Source organism: Canis lupus, chromosome 7, assembly GCF_003254725.2.
Source record: "Canis lupus dingo isolate Sandy chromosome 7, ASM325472v2, whole genome shotgun sequence".
In the NCBI taxonomy this organism is placed as follows: Eukaryota; Metazoa; Chordata; class Mammalia; order Carnivora; family Canidae; genus Canis; species Canis lupus.
This window is the reverse complement of record NC_064249.1, coordinates 38163407-38174794: the sequence shown is the minus strand read 5'-3', so window position 1 is coordinate 38174794 and position 11388 is coordinate 38163407. Positions and strand designations below refer to the sequence as shown.

The 11388-nt window shown below is 52.8% G+C and overlaps 1 long non-coding RNA gene across 1 annotated transcript; it reads left to right on the top strand.

The window, feature by feature from the left end:
- Nucleotides 1–1209: 1209 nt before the first annotated feature.
- LOC112648313 (uncharacterized) lies at nt 1210–11186 on the top strand. The gene is made up of 4 exons (XR_003128904.3): nt 1210–1420; nt 1586–1720; nt 7615–7727; nt 10665–11186. It is a non-coding gene; the product is annotated as an uncharacterized LOC112648313 (long non-coding RNA).
- Nucleotides 11187–11388: the final 202 nt, after the last annotated feature.

The window sequence follows — 11388 nt, the reverse complement described above, 5'->3', positions numbered from 1 at the left end:
ATCTGTCTGTAGGGTAGGCAAGGACATGGAAGGAAGGATCCTTGGTTCAGGGGGAACTATGTGTCTCCCCATAGGAGCACTTCTTTTGGAGTATCCTTAAAGGGAGAATAAATCAACAATCCCCCAACCCCATCACAGGGGCCAAGGGGCTGTGCTCACCAGGCACTGGGAGTTCGTGAGCAGACGGGCTCCCTGGGGTTCATCATTCACAGGTCCTTGTTAAAAGCCAGGACAACTGTTGCCTCTGCAAGATCACAGAGCTGAGCCTATAGCAACTCAGGCACTTCATTTTCTCAGAAAGCAAGGGGGAGGAAAGTTTTATTTATTTTTTTAGTTTCTTTATTTGAGAGAGAGAGAACTCACAAGCAGGGGGAGAGGTAGAGGGAGAAGCAGACTCCCCACTGAGCAGGGAGCCCTATGCAGGACTCAATCCTGGGACCCTGAGATCATGACCTGAGCCAAAAAGGCAGACACTTCACCGACTAAGCCACCCAGGTGCCCCTGGAGGGAAGCTTTTGACCAGGTCCCTTGCTGATGGTCCATACTGTCTTTCCATTACCTGAGGCACAGCAGTTCCAGAGCCCCAGGAAGACCTAGGTGTGAGCCTTGGCCCTGCCTCTTGCCTGCTCTGTCTATAAGCAAGGTCCTGACCTCTCTCCTCTTCCATTCCTTACCCGTGGAATCGATAATAGTAGTAGTACCTCTGAGGGGCTTTGGGGAGTAAGATAAGCATGTTAAGCCCTATCCTGCCCATAGAAGGAGCTCAGTAAATACTTGAACGAATGGCCTCTGGCCAGCACTGGGCATCCTGAGACAAGCCTGTGCTCTGGGCACTCAAATGGGTGGTGTGTGACTGAAGAGGTGACAAGATGGCCTTTCTACAGGGAGGTGGGCTGACTGGTGCCCAGATAGGGGAGGACCAGGTGTCTGCACCCCGACAGACTCACCCCAAGGGCCAGTGTCTGTGCCACAAACAGAAGGTCTCAGGGGCCAAAGCCGTGAAGCCACAGACTGCCCTGTGCTTCAGGGTCATCCGGGCACTGTGCCTCCTCTGTGCTTTGGCTCCATTTGGGGTCTTGGCGTGGGCAACAATCTGGCATTCCCCGCTGACTTCCCACTGGCTGGTGTCAGGGGTGGAGCAGAGGTGTTGACTGTCCCCGGGGAGGAGTCCCCCCCCCCCCCCCCCGCCCAGCTCAGCCCTGAAGCATTGCAGCTGGGTGCCAGGCTGTGATTACAGGCCCAGGCCAGGTCAGGCCAGCGTGCTCCCTACGACCAAGATTGTCCCAGCCCGTGCTCTTGAATCCTCTGGTGTGCTGACCTCTTCCCTACAGTTCCTGAGGTCATTTTGTGCACAGCAAGAATGACACCCCAATGAGCACTGAAGACTGTTCTGAAGGAGTGACTCCTTTTTGTGGGCCAGGTACAAGCGGAGGGAGATAGGAAAGCACAGACCCTAGTTTGGCCTCCCTGTTGTCTGGGTGTCCCAGGGGCTTCCCAGTACATGGCACTCCCTCTTCTCTACCCCGGGCTTTAGAAACACGGAAAAATAAAACAAGAGGAAGGACAAATATCTCCTTCCTTATAGGTGGGGACCAGCGCAGCGGACAGCACTTTGGGCCAGTGGCCCTGCTGACACGGAGCTGCAGGCAAAGGCAGACTTCAGAGGTGTGTCTGGACCCACCCTGTGGGGGATGATGGGGACCTCAAGTCTGAGGGCCAGGTGAGTACGGGAGAGAGAAAGGTCACACCTTAGAAAGTCTTTCCTGTGGGCAGTGAAGAAGAATCCTTCCTCCTACAGGGTTGGTGGTGGGTTTGGGGGTGCTTGTGGGTTCCTCTGATGTTTTACGATCCAACCCTCCATTTTTTTTATATAAGTGTCAGGCAAAGCAAGCTCATTCTTTCCTTCTTTTTTTCTTGCAACGTTGCCTCCATGATATAGTGAAACCTTTCCCAAAGCCCAGCATAACAGACTCTGGGGGTGCCCACAATCCCTTGTGTCCAGCACTCACTGCATGCAGCTTCCCACCCTGTTCCAGCAGCAGGGAATCTGCTCCTTGCCAGAGGTCACCCCCGTCCGTACCCATGCCGCAGCCTGTAACGGGCTGGTGGTTGATGTATAAACACCCCAGCTCCCTATCCAGGATTAGGGGGGATTGTTGTGGAGCTCCCGGGGGATGTCCCATCAGGGTTCAGCTCCAGCCGCCCTTGGAGGTGACAACCTCTTTGGTGATGGTCCTTCCCATGTCATGGTCTCCCCACTTACCTTCTGCTCCACGAAGGACACTACTTGCCTCCTTTTGTCAGGTCTGCTTTCAAGGAATACAAGCTAAGGCACTCTGGACAGAGGGACTCCTGTCCTCCTCACTCTGTGAGAAGTGGAACAAGCATGGCAGGGTGTTGGGTTGTGTCCTTATCCTGTGTGTGGCTGTCACAGATGGTTCCAAAGAGCTGTCTCTTTGCAGGTGGGTTTGCCTGGACTGTCCAATTTACCTCATGCGATCCTGGTGCACCTGGCTTAGCATTTCCCTGGGAGGGAAGTGGCCTGACTTGGAGATCAGTTCTACAGTTGTGGTTGGAGGGGAGAGTGGGGTTTAATAGAACCCCAGGAGGTTAGAGGCCACAGGCCTTTGGATTCTTCTCAGAAAAGCTGCTCCTTACAGATGAGACAGCTGAGGCCCGAACACTAGGTGACCTGCTCATGGCCAGGCAGCTGGCAGCAGACCTGGCCCTGGGAAGCCAAGCGATGCTCTACTAGGCACCACCCTAATCCTCCCTTCCCTTCCCCTAGTCCTCCAGAGGGGCAGCTGTTTCAAAGCACGCTATATGTCATCTGTGTGCCATTGACTTTACTGTGGGGGCAAGAGCATCCTTGCTTTTAAAATCTGTGTTCTAGAGGAAGCCTCACCAGAACTGGGGGTGTTCAGAGCCTGGAGACAAATTGCCTCACTGTGCACTAGATGGTGTCCAACACTCACACACGTCCCCGGCACACGCAAAGACAGCCCCGTGTCAACAAGGGAAGAACCTACAAGATCTAATCGTTCAGTGGTGTCTAGTCTTGTTTGCTCCAGAAGGGGTTTGGGAACTGGCAGGAGAGGCGGGAAATGTATCTGTGGATGATCACTCCGGTCGAGGGTTGAAAGACTGAAGGTGGAGACATTCCAGGGCTGTCCTGGTAGGAGGTGAGGTGGCCTGGACTGGGGCTGTGGGCCCTGGGGATAGAGGACAGTGGACAGATGGAGGAAAGACAGTCCCCCCGCCTCCCTGGGCAGAATGGGTGTGCCAGCGTCTGAGTTCACTAGTCTCCTTTATAAATTGTGAGCCCCAGGGGGCCAGAGGTGCTGGCTTCTCAGGGTTGCTATGTTTCATGCTACAGACTTCTTGGATAATGCTAAATAAAATAGCTAAGATTTATTGAGTGCTTATGTGAGGCTTCTAAGCACTTGACATGTATTAATTTCCTTTATTCCCCATCACACATCATGGGTGCCTGCCCAGATTAAAATCTCTGGGATAGATGGGCCTGAATCGTTGTATGCTGAAAACCTTATACAGCGCTCCCCCCCACCCCCTGCCCTCCCGGGAGAGGCTGGAGACACCGGGCAGGCTTGTCCTGGGGTGAGGACCATAGGCTTCCAGCTGGCAGAGCTGCTGTCCTGGGTCCTCCAGTGGCCGTGGACCATGTCTCTCTCTTCCTCTCAGACCTGCTCATCATTTTGTGCCATGTATCACTCATGCTTCCTTTCTTCCTTTTGGGACACCTCCAGCATACCCCCCCCCCCATTTTCTCTCCCTGTCCCTTGTCCCTCCTGTGAATTATGCACAGCATGGGTCTCTCCCACCAGCATGTGGAGCACACACAAATCTGGACAGCAGATGGTGCAAAAGGCCTGGGCCAAAGGATGCCTAAGCACGTGGCTGTGGGAAATGTTCCAGCTTTCTACACCTTCCCCAGCAAAAGTGAGAACCCTGAGCCAACAACCATCCATCAGGTACCTGCTGTACACCAGGCACTGTGCTAGTATCATGTCCTCCCAGGAAAGCCTCCGTGGGTAGAACCTGGGTTGATTAAAGAGCTCTAATTCCTGGGGTCCCTCTGTTCCTCCAGGAACAGCTTCAGGCAGGAGCTGTGTCTCCACTTTTCCCTGCAGAAATCAGGGCCTAGCACACAGTGGGTGTTACATGTTTGCTTATTGAATGGATAGAAGTGTCTTTGTGAACAGGGAGGGTTTGGAGGGGATGGTGGGGTTCGAGGGGGGGGGTCTTTTTTTGGGGGGGTCTTATTAGGGAGAGAGGAAGCAAAGGCAAGAGGCTGAATTGCTTCTCTCCCCACTCCCATTACTCTGGTGGGGGCGGGGGGGGCACCTGAGCAACAGGAACTCCCTCTGTCTCCAGAAACACTGAGCTTTGCAGAGCCACCTCCTCCTTTAGAGCTGGGTGCACTTGCCCAGGCTCTACACCTCACTCCCTCACTCCCTGGTTCTCTGGACATTTGCACAGCCTTACAGGGGAGGCGTGTGGTAGGCTTGACTCCGTTTGCTCAGGGGTGCCCCCCTCCTCAAGCAGTTATAGCTGAGCCTGTTGCTCTTCTCTGGGTGAACTTCAGAATCACCGGGGAAGCTTCTCAAAAATGTTGATGCTTTATTTAATTGGCCGTGGTGGGGCTGCCGTGAGAAGTCCTGAGCTGGCCCCACAGGGGAGGAGGCCCTCCTTCCCTCAGGGCCTCTCCCCAGTCCATTCTGGTCTGTGCCCCCCTTCCCTGCAGCACATCCCAGAGCCTGGGCGCTGAGTTACACCTCCCAGCAGACTGCTGCGCTGCTGTCTCCTGCCAAAAAAATGAAAGTGTTCAATCATTCAGCCAAGAGCCACACAGGCAGACTCTCAGCTCCTGGAAAGGAAGACTGCGGGGGTGGGGGTGGTGAGTGAGCACATGGGGTGGGGTGGCAGGGGGGCTGAGAGAGAGGGAGAGCAAGCTTGCTGGGGCCTCTGAGGCAGAGGGTGAGAGCAAGAGTGTAGCGCTCATACCACAAGGACTGAAGCAGACCCCGCCCTCCCTAGAGTCCCCTCTTGGGAAGGCTGGGACTGCAGACCCGCCTGAGCTGTGGAGGCCATGGCAGGCAGCCCCAGGGGTGGAAGGCCTTTCAGTGTGGGACATATACTCTCAGCCCCCCTAAAAGTGGGGTGTTTGAATGCCGCTTCCCATAGTGGCCCTTCTGGGCCAGGGGCCAGAACTTTCCTTCCTGAGGACCAAGGATATGGCCTCCCTGTCCTGAAGACACTGACTATCGGGACTTCCATAGGCAGAGGCTCCTGGGGGGCTCTCAACACTCTTATTCATGCGCTGCTAAGTGATAGCCCCAACAGTGGCCCTGGCTGTGGACGAGGATGGGGACGTGATGGGGAGGGCTTGGCTCCTCAGCTGGGGGCCCTCCCACCCTGGCCCCGGTTGGGGTTCAATGCTGCTGTGTGGCTTGTGGCACAGGTGTGGGGTGTGGGGGTCCATGGGGGGCAAAGGGACAGCAGGAGGGTGGCAGTGCACGTGTACTCTTACCCGGACAGCAAGTGAATATCAGGGCCTTTGTGCAGGAACGGCCAGTGGGCTATAGATGCTACCCTTGTGGTTGCTCCCTGTCTGGGCTCCTGGGGTTGGTGCTGTGTCCGTGGGATGGGCTGGCACTGCTGGAAGGACAAACGGCAGTGTCTGCCACAGAGGGAGCAGGGCTGCGGGACACAGCTTGGGGTGAGGCCCCGCCACCGGCCCTGGGGCTGTGGCCAGCTGAGCCCATCCCTCACCCAGAGGCTGTCAGCAATTTTCAATTAGCCGGAGGCTGGGCAGGCAGCTGGGGCTCCAGGCTCCAGACTCCAGCATGCTAATGAAGGCGCTGTCCCTGCTGGAGACAGCGCTGGACCAGGATGGGAGGCAAATTAGGTTATCCCTGTAGAGGGACAGCCAGGCTTTGGTTTGGGGCTGTTGGCTTACCTCTGGCAGGGCTGGACATTTCTCTGGGCTTGGAAGGTGAACTCTGCCCAATGTCTTCCTCTGGGCTGGAGAGTGGGGGAGGGGGGTTGCAGAGAGGAGCCTCAGGGCCCTGGGTCTTCCTTCTTAGAGGGGCCAGCACGAGCTGCAGACAGAGCTGTGGGGTTTTCTGTCATCTTGGGCTTGCAGCAGAGGGATCACTAGGAGCTCAGAACTTGGGGGAGGGGTGTCCCAGTGGGTGGCTGTGCCCACCGTCCCTGTGGATGGGAATGGTCCGCCCTCCCCAGTGATGGAGATGGCTCAGGCCCCATGGTCGGTAGCCTGTCGGAAGGCAGAACCCAGCAGGGACCGGGAAAGTGCCATCTCTCCTGTCAGAACAGTGGCAACGCGATCCAGGGCAGTTGCTAGGGAGTCAGTGTGGGAGCCCACACTTTCTTTTCTTCCCAGGCAAAGCCCCCAGGGAGTATCAGCTTTCCTGACTGAGTTGCCCTAGTCCATCAGATGCAAATCGGTTTTCATAAAACCCAAGGAGACATCTGCTGAGAAAAATTAAGTTAATGACCACTACAATGTTTCTCTGGAGAACTCCATGCACATTCTGGCCTCCTCTCTCCCCTCTGGCTGCACAGAGGGCTTGGGATGTCCGAGGATACCATCTTGAGGCGCTCCAGGTGAGCCACAAGGCCAGGGCACAGAGCCAGCCCTTTGCCTTTTGCCTGGATCCTCAGGAAGCTGGAAACAACCAGGGGTGATGATATGCTGGGGACCTGGCAGAGGGGATGGGCAGGGGCCCGTCGTGACCTTTGGCACCCAGCTCACTCCTATGATTTCTCTGCTGTGAGCGGGCGGAGGCTCGACTCTCCCAGGCCTGGCTTCCCGACACCCAGAAAGTGATAGCTCCCTGACAGAAAAAGAAGGAGGCCAACCTATGGAACACACCTTTTCCCTCAAGTGTCATTGGCTCTTTACGATGGGTCCTGGTGCCTTTCACACGGGCATGCGGGTGGCACTCAGAAAGCATGTGGGGAGTCGATGCACGAATGGGTAACTCTTTGGGGCCATACTGCATTCTCTGCAGTTTTACAGGTAAGACCTCGGGGTTTAGGGAGGCCAAACAACGTGCTGGAGGTCCAACAGCAATAATGAGATTTGAGTGCCCTTCAGAACTCCATCTTGCCCTACACCCACAAGTCTGAAATCACAGTCCACGCCACCTGCCAGGGCCACTTGCCCGGGGAACCAGAGTTGCTGCTGGGATGGTCTTCTGGTGGTCCAAGGGGAAGGGGTTTGGGAGCCCCGTGTGAGATTTACCATGTGGATTTTCAATAGTTTTGCTCTCCATGGACCAGGGAGGGAGAGAGAGCGAAAAAGCTGTATTCACTAAATTCTCTAATTCAGAATCCATTAGGATACTTCCAATGGCTCGAAACAAAAACTTCAACTCAAAATGATCTAAACAATATGATTATTTCATGTAAAAGGAAAATCCACAGCTAACCAGGCTCTAGGGCCAGTTGATCCCAGGGCTGTTTGTGTGACGTGTGGATGGGGCCACTGGGCCTGCATTAGATCCTCCTCTGGAGTGGAATGGGTGTTGAGGAGTCAGCGATGATGTACCCAGTCCTTCGTGCACACAGGCAGCCCTGCTTCAGGACCTCTCTGGAAACATTCTGGAAGACCCTGTCCTTCCTGCACTGCCACAGACCACTGCTTAGAATGGGCAGCTTGATGGGTCCAGCATATCCGCCAGGTGAGCCAGGTGGCAGCCCGGGCAGTAGTCTCAGGGTTCGTGGGGCCGACAGTGGGTGCATTGCTGCAGCACCTCCACAATGCTGGGTAGTCGGCAGAGGTGCCAGCAGGAGGTGGCCTGGAGAGGCCTGCCCCCAGAAAGCAGGAGAGGGAGGAAGAGAGTTAGCAGGCACAGGGCAGCCAGGGCTTGTTCCCTAGTACATCTGACATGTCCCCAGGGAACTGAAGGGGTTTCTGCAGGCGGCTGGTATCTGAGCATAACAGATGGGACAGGAGGAGCTAGCAGAGCTGGGCTTTTCTTGGCAAAGTGATCCACTGGCCCCTGACGTTGGGTACGTGTGTGATGCTGGGGCTGGGTGGGAGAGCACAGCATGCAGCTCTCTCTCTCAGCTCCCACTCCTCCCCCAGGGAGGACTTATCACAGCCTGGACACACAGCAGGAGAGGGCTTGGCCAAATCCTTCCCTTTGTGCAGGGCTGGTGGGGGTGGTCATGTAAGGTCCTAGGTGGTACCTTGAGACTGGGAGAATTTTCTCCCCTCTCCATATGCTTTCATTTCATTTAAGCAGTTTCTCAGAAGTAGAATTTCTGAGTAATACAAAACATGTATGTTTAACTTGATAAGAAACTAGCCAACTGCTTTCCAGAGTAGTTGTACTGTTTCACACTCCCAAGGAGGAGAATTCAAATAGCTTCCCATACTCATGGACACTTTGTACGGTCTTCAAAATTATAGCCATTCTAGTGCATAGAGTGGTAACATCATAGATTCAGTCTGTATTTCCCTGGTGATTAGTACTTCAAGCATCCTTTTGAGTGCACATGGGCCGTTTGTAACCTTTTGTGAACTGTCTTTTCAAAGCCCTGTCCCATTTTTTTTCCTGTCCCATATTGTTATTTAGTTCTTTGTCCTAAGACTGAATTATGAGGGATATCCCTGGGTGGCTCAGCAGTTTAGCCCCTGCCTTCGGCCCAGGGTGTGATCCTGGAGTCCATCGGGCTCCTTGCATGGAGCCTGCTTCTCTCTCTGCCTCTCTCTGTGTGTCTCTCATGAATAAATAAATTAAATCTCAAAAAAAAAAAAAAGGCTGAATTATGAGAGTTCTTGATATATTTCTCAGGGAGGATATATTTTACATTTTTGGTTATAAATGAAGTGGAGTGGCTCTTTGCCTGTGTAAGCACCAATAGTACTTCCTTTTCTGCAAACATCGCAATCCTTTGCTCACTTTTCCACTGAGTTATGAGTCTTCATTCTATTGATTTCCAAGAAGTCGTTATACGTTAGGCGGATTAACCCCTTGTCTGAGATAAGAATTGTAATTACTTCCCCTCATTTGTGGTTTGCCTTTGCCTAGCCTACGGTGTTCTTATTTTTATTTGAATTAGCTGGTCTTTTCTTCTATGGCTCTAGGATTTTGACTCCTAGTGAGAAGGGTCTTTCTCACCCCAAGTTTGCAAAGGAAGTTCACCATGTTTTCTTCTCCCATGTCTTAGCCAGGTTACCCAGAGAATAGCAGAGGGCAAAGCTGGACGTTGCTTTATTAGGTGATGTAGCTCCCCTGCAACAGGAGAGGGTGTGAGAGGAAACAAGGCAGGAAGGCACAGGAGAGATAGCTCATTATTGAGGGGTGCTGGGTGGGGGGAACTCAGTCCATTGAGCATCTGACTTGATTTCGGCTCAGGTCATTATCTCGGGGTCATGAGATCGAGCCCCAAGTTGGGCTCTGTGCTTGGCAGGAGTCTGGAGATTCTACCCTCCCTCTAAAATTAATAAAAATAAATCTTAAAAAGAAAAGATAGCCTGTTATCCAGCCAACCATAGACCCACAAGAGATAGAGCAGATTACTTCCCAGTGGGGGCTTCCACCATCAGGCTGCAGAGAAGCCCCTTAGGGGAGGAGCGAGAGGCCTCATCCACTGGCTCCTTCTTGTCTGTTGTGTTTCATTGGTCTGGGGGCCCAGGGCCCATTACTGCCCTGGACTTCTGTTCTGGGGGCCAGACCTCTCACCGGCCCAGCCCCAGCTGGAGTTTCATCACAATTTGGAAGTGGTGGGGGGTCAGGCTTGCCTGGGTCTGATCTTGTCCCATGGAGGCCATGCCAGAGCCTGGCCCCTACCTGGGAGTCTGGGACTGGCGCATTCACAGCAGCAGCCGGTGTTCTGTAGGAACATATAACGCAGGCCCGGGGAGATGCCTGAACCTTCTGGTTCCTTCTGTGCTCGTCCACCTCCTTTTTTTTTTTTTTTTAAAGATTTTATATATATATTTTTTCATGAGACAGAGAGAGAGAGAAGCAGAGACAGAGGCAACGGGAGAAGCAGGCTCCCCTACAAGGAGCCCGATTCAGAACTTGATCCCAGAATCTAGGGATCATAACCTGAGCTGAAGGCAGACACTTGACAACTGAGCCACCTCCTTGTATTTAAACACTTACATATTTAGCCTATTTGGATTTTCTCCTGGCCTATGCTGTTGGGTGGTGCGAGGCCTGACTTAGACTTAATATTTTTTCCAGACAACCACTGAGTGTTCCCAACTCCCTTCACTGCATGGTTCATCTTCTTTCCTGTCCATTGGAGAGTCTCTTGTGTCATATACAAAATCTCTGTATCTGACAGCCCAGTGCAAAATTTCTTTTCCATCCCTCAGTCTGTTCAAGTTGTTTTAAATACTGAAGTTCTAGGGCAGCCCGGATGGCTCAGTGGTTTAGTGCCACCTTCAGCCCAGGGCGTGATCCTGGGGTCCTGGGATTGAGTCCCACATCGGGCTCCCTGCATGGTTCAGAGTCTAATTATTTATAAATAAATAAAATCTTTAATAAATAAATAAATGAATACTGAAGTTCTACTATATGTATTAATATCTAGTATGTTTCCTGTTTAACATCTTCCTAGTCAACCTTTGTTAATATGTTCTCTTTCCTTTATTTAAGCAGGCTCCACACCCAGAGTGGAGCCCAACGCTGGGCCTGAACTCATGACCCTGGGATGGAAACCTGAGCTAAGATCAAGTGTGTGACACTCATTCGACTGAGCCATCCAGGCGCCCCTCGTTTAATGTTTTTTTTTTTTTTAATTTTTATTTATTTATGATAGTCACAGAGAGAGAAAGAGAGAGAGGCAGAGACACAGGCAGAGGGAGAAGCAGGCTCCATGCACTGGGAGCCCGATGTGGGATTCGATCCCGGGTCTCCAGGATCGCGCCCTGGGCCAAAGACAGGCGCCAAACCACTGTGCCACCCAGGGATCCCCACGTTTAATGTTTTTAATAAATGGTGCTTTCCATAATTGGCTTACGTGCACTGTTGAGCCAATTTTGTTTTATCCTGTCTGTTCTCCAGTTTTATTCTTCATCATACTGTTTTAAAGGTATTTTGGCAAATAGTCACATGTTATGATTTTGTACTTGAAAGAAACTTTGAAACAGTCTTATCTGGGAAGGGTGAGGCAGGCATCCAGGAGACAGATGAGGCTCTGGGTGCCTTGGGGCTGGCTTTGGACAACATTTTAGTTTTCGTTGTTTTTTTTTTTTTTAAGACTTGTTTATTTATTTTTTAGTGAGAGAAAGCACGTGTGCATACACATATGAGTGGGGTAGGAGGGGCAGAGGGAGAGAGAACCTCATGCAGACTCCCTGCTAAGCATGGAGCAGGATGCCTG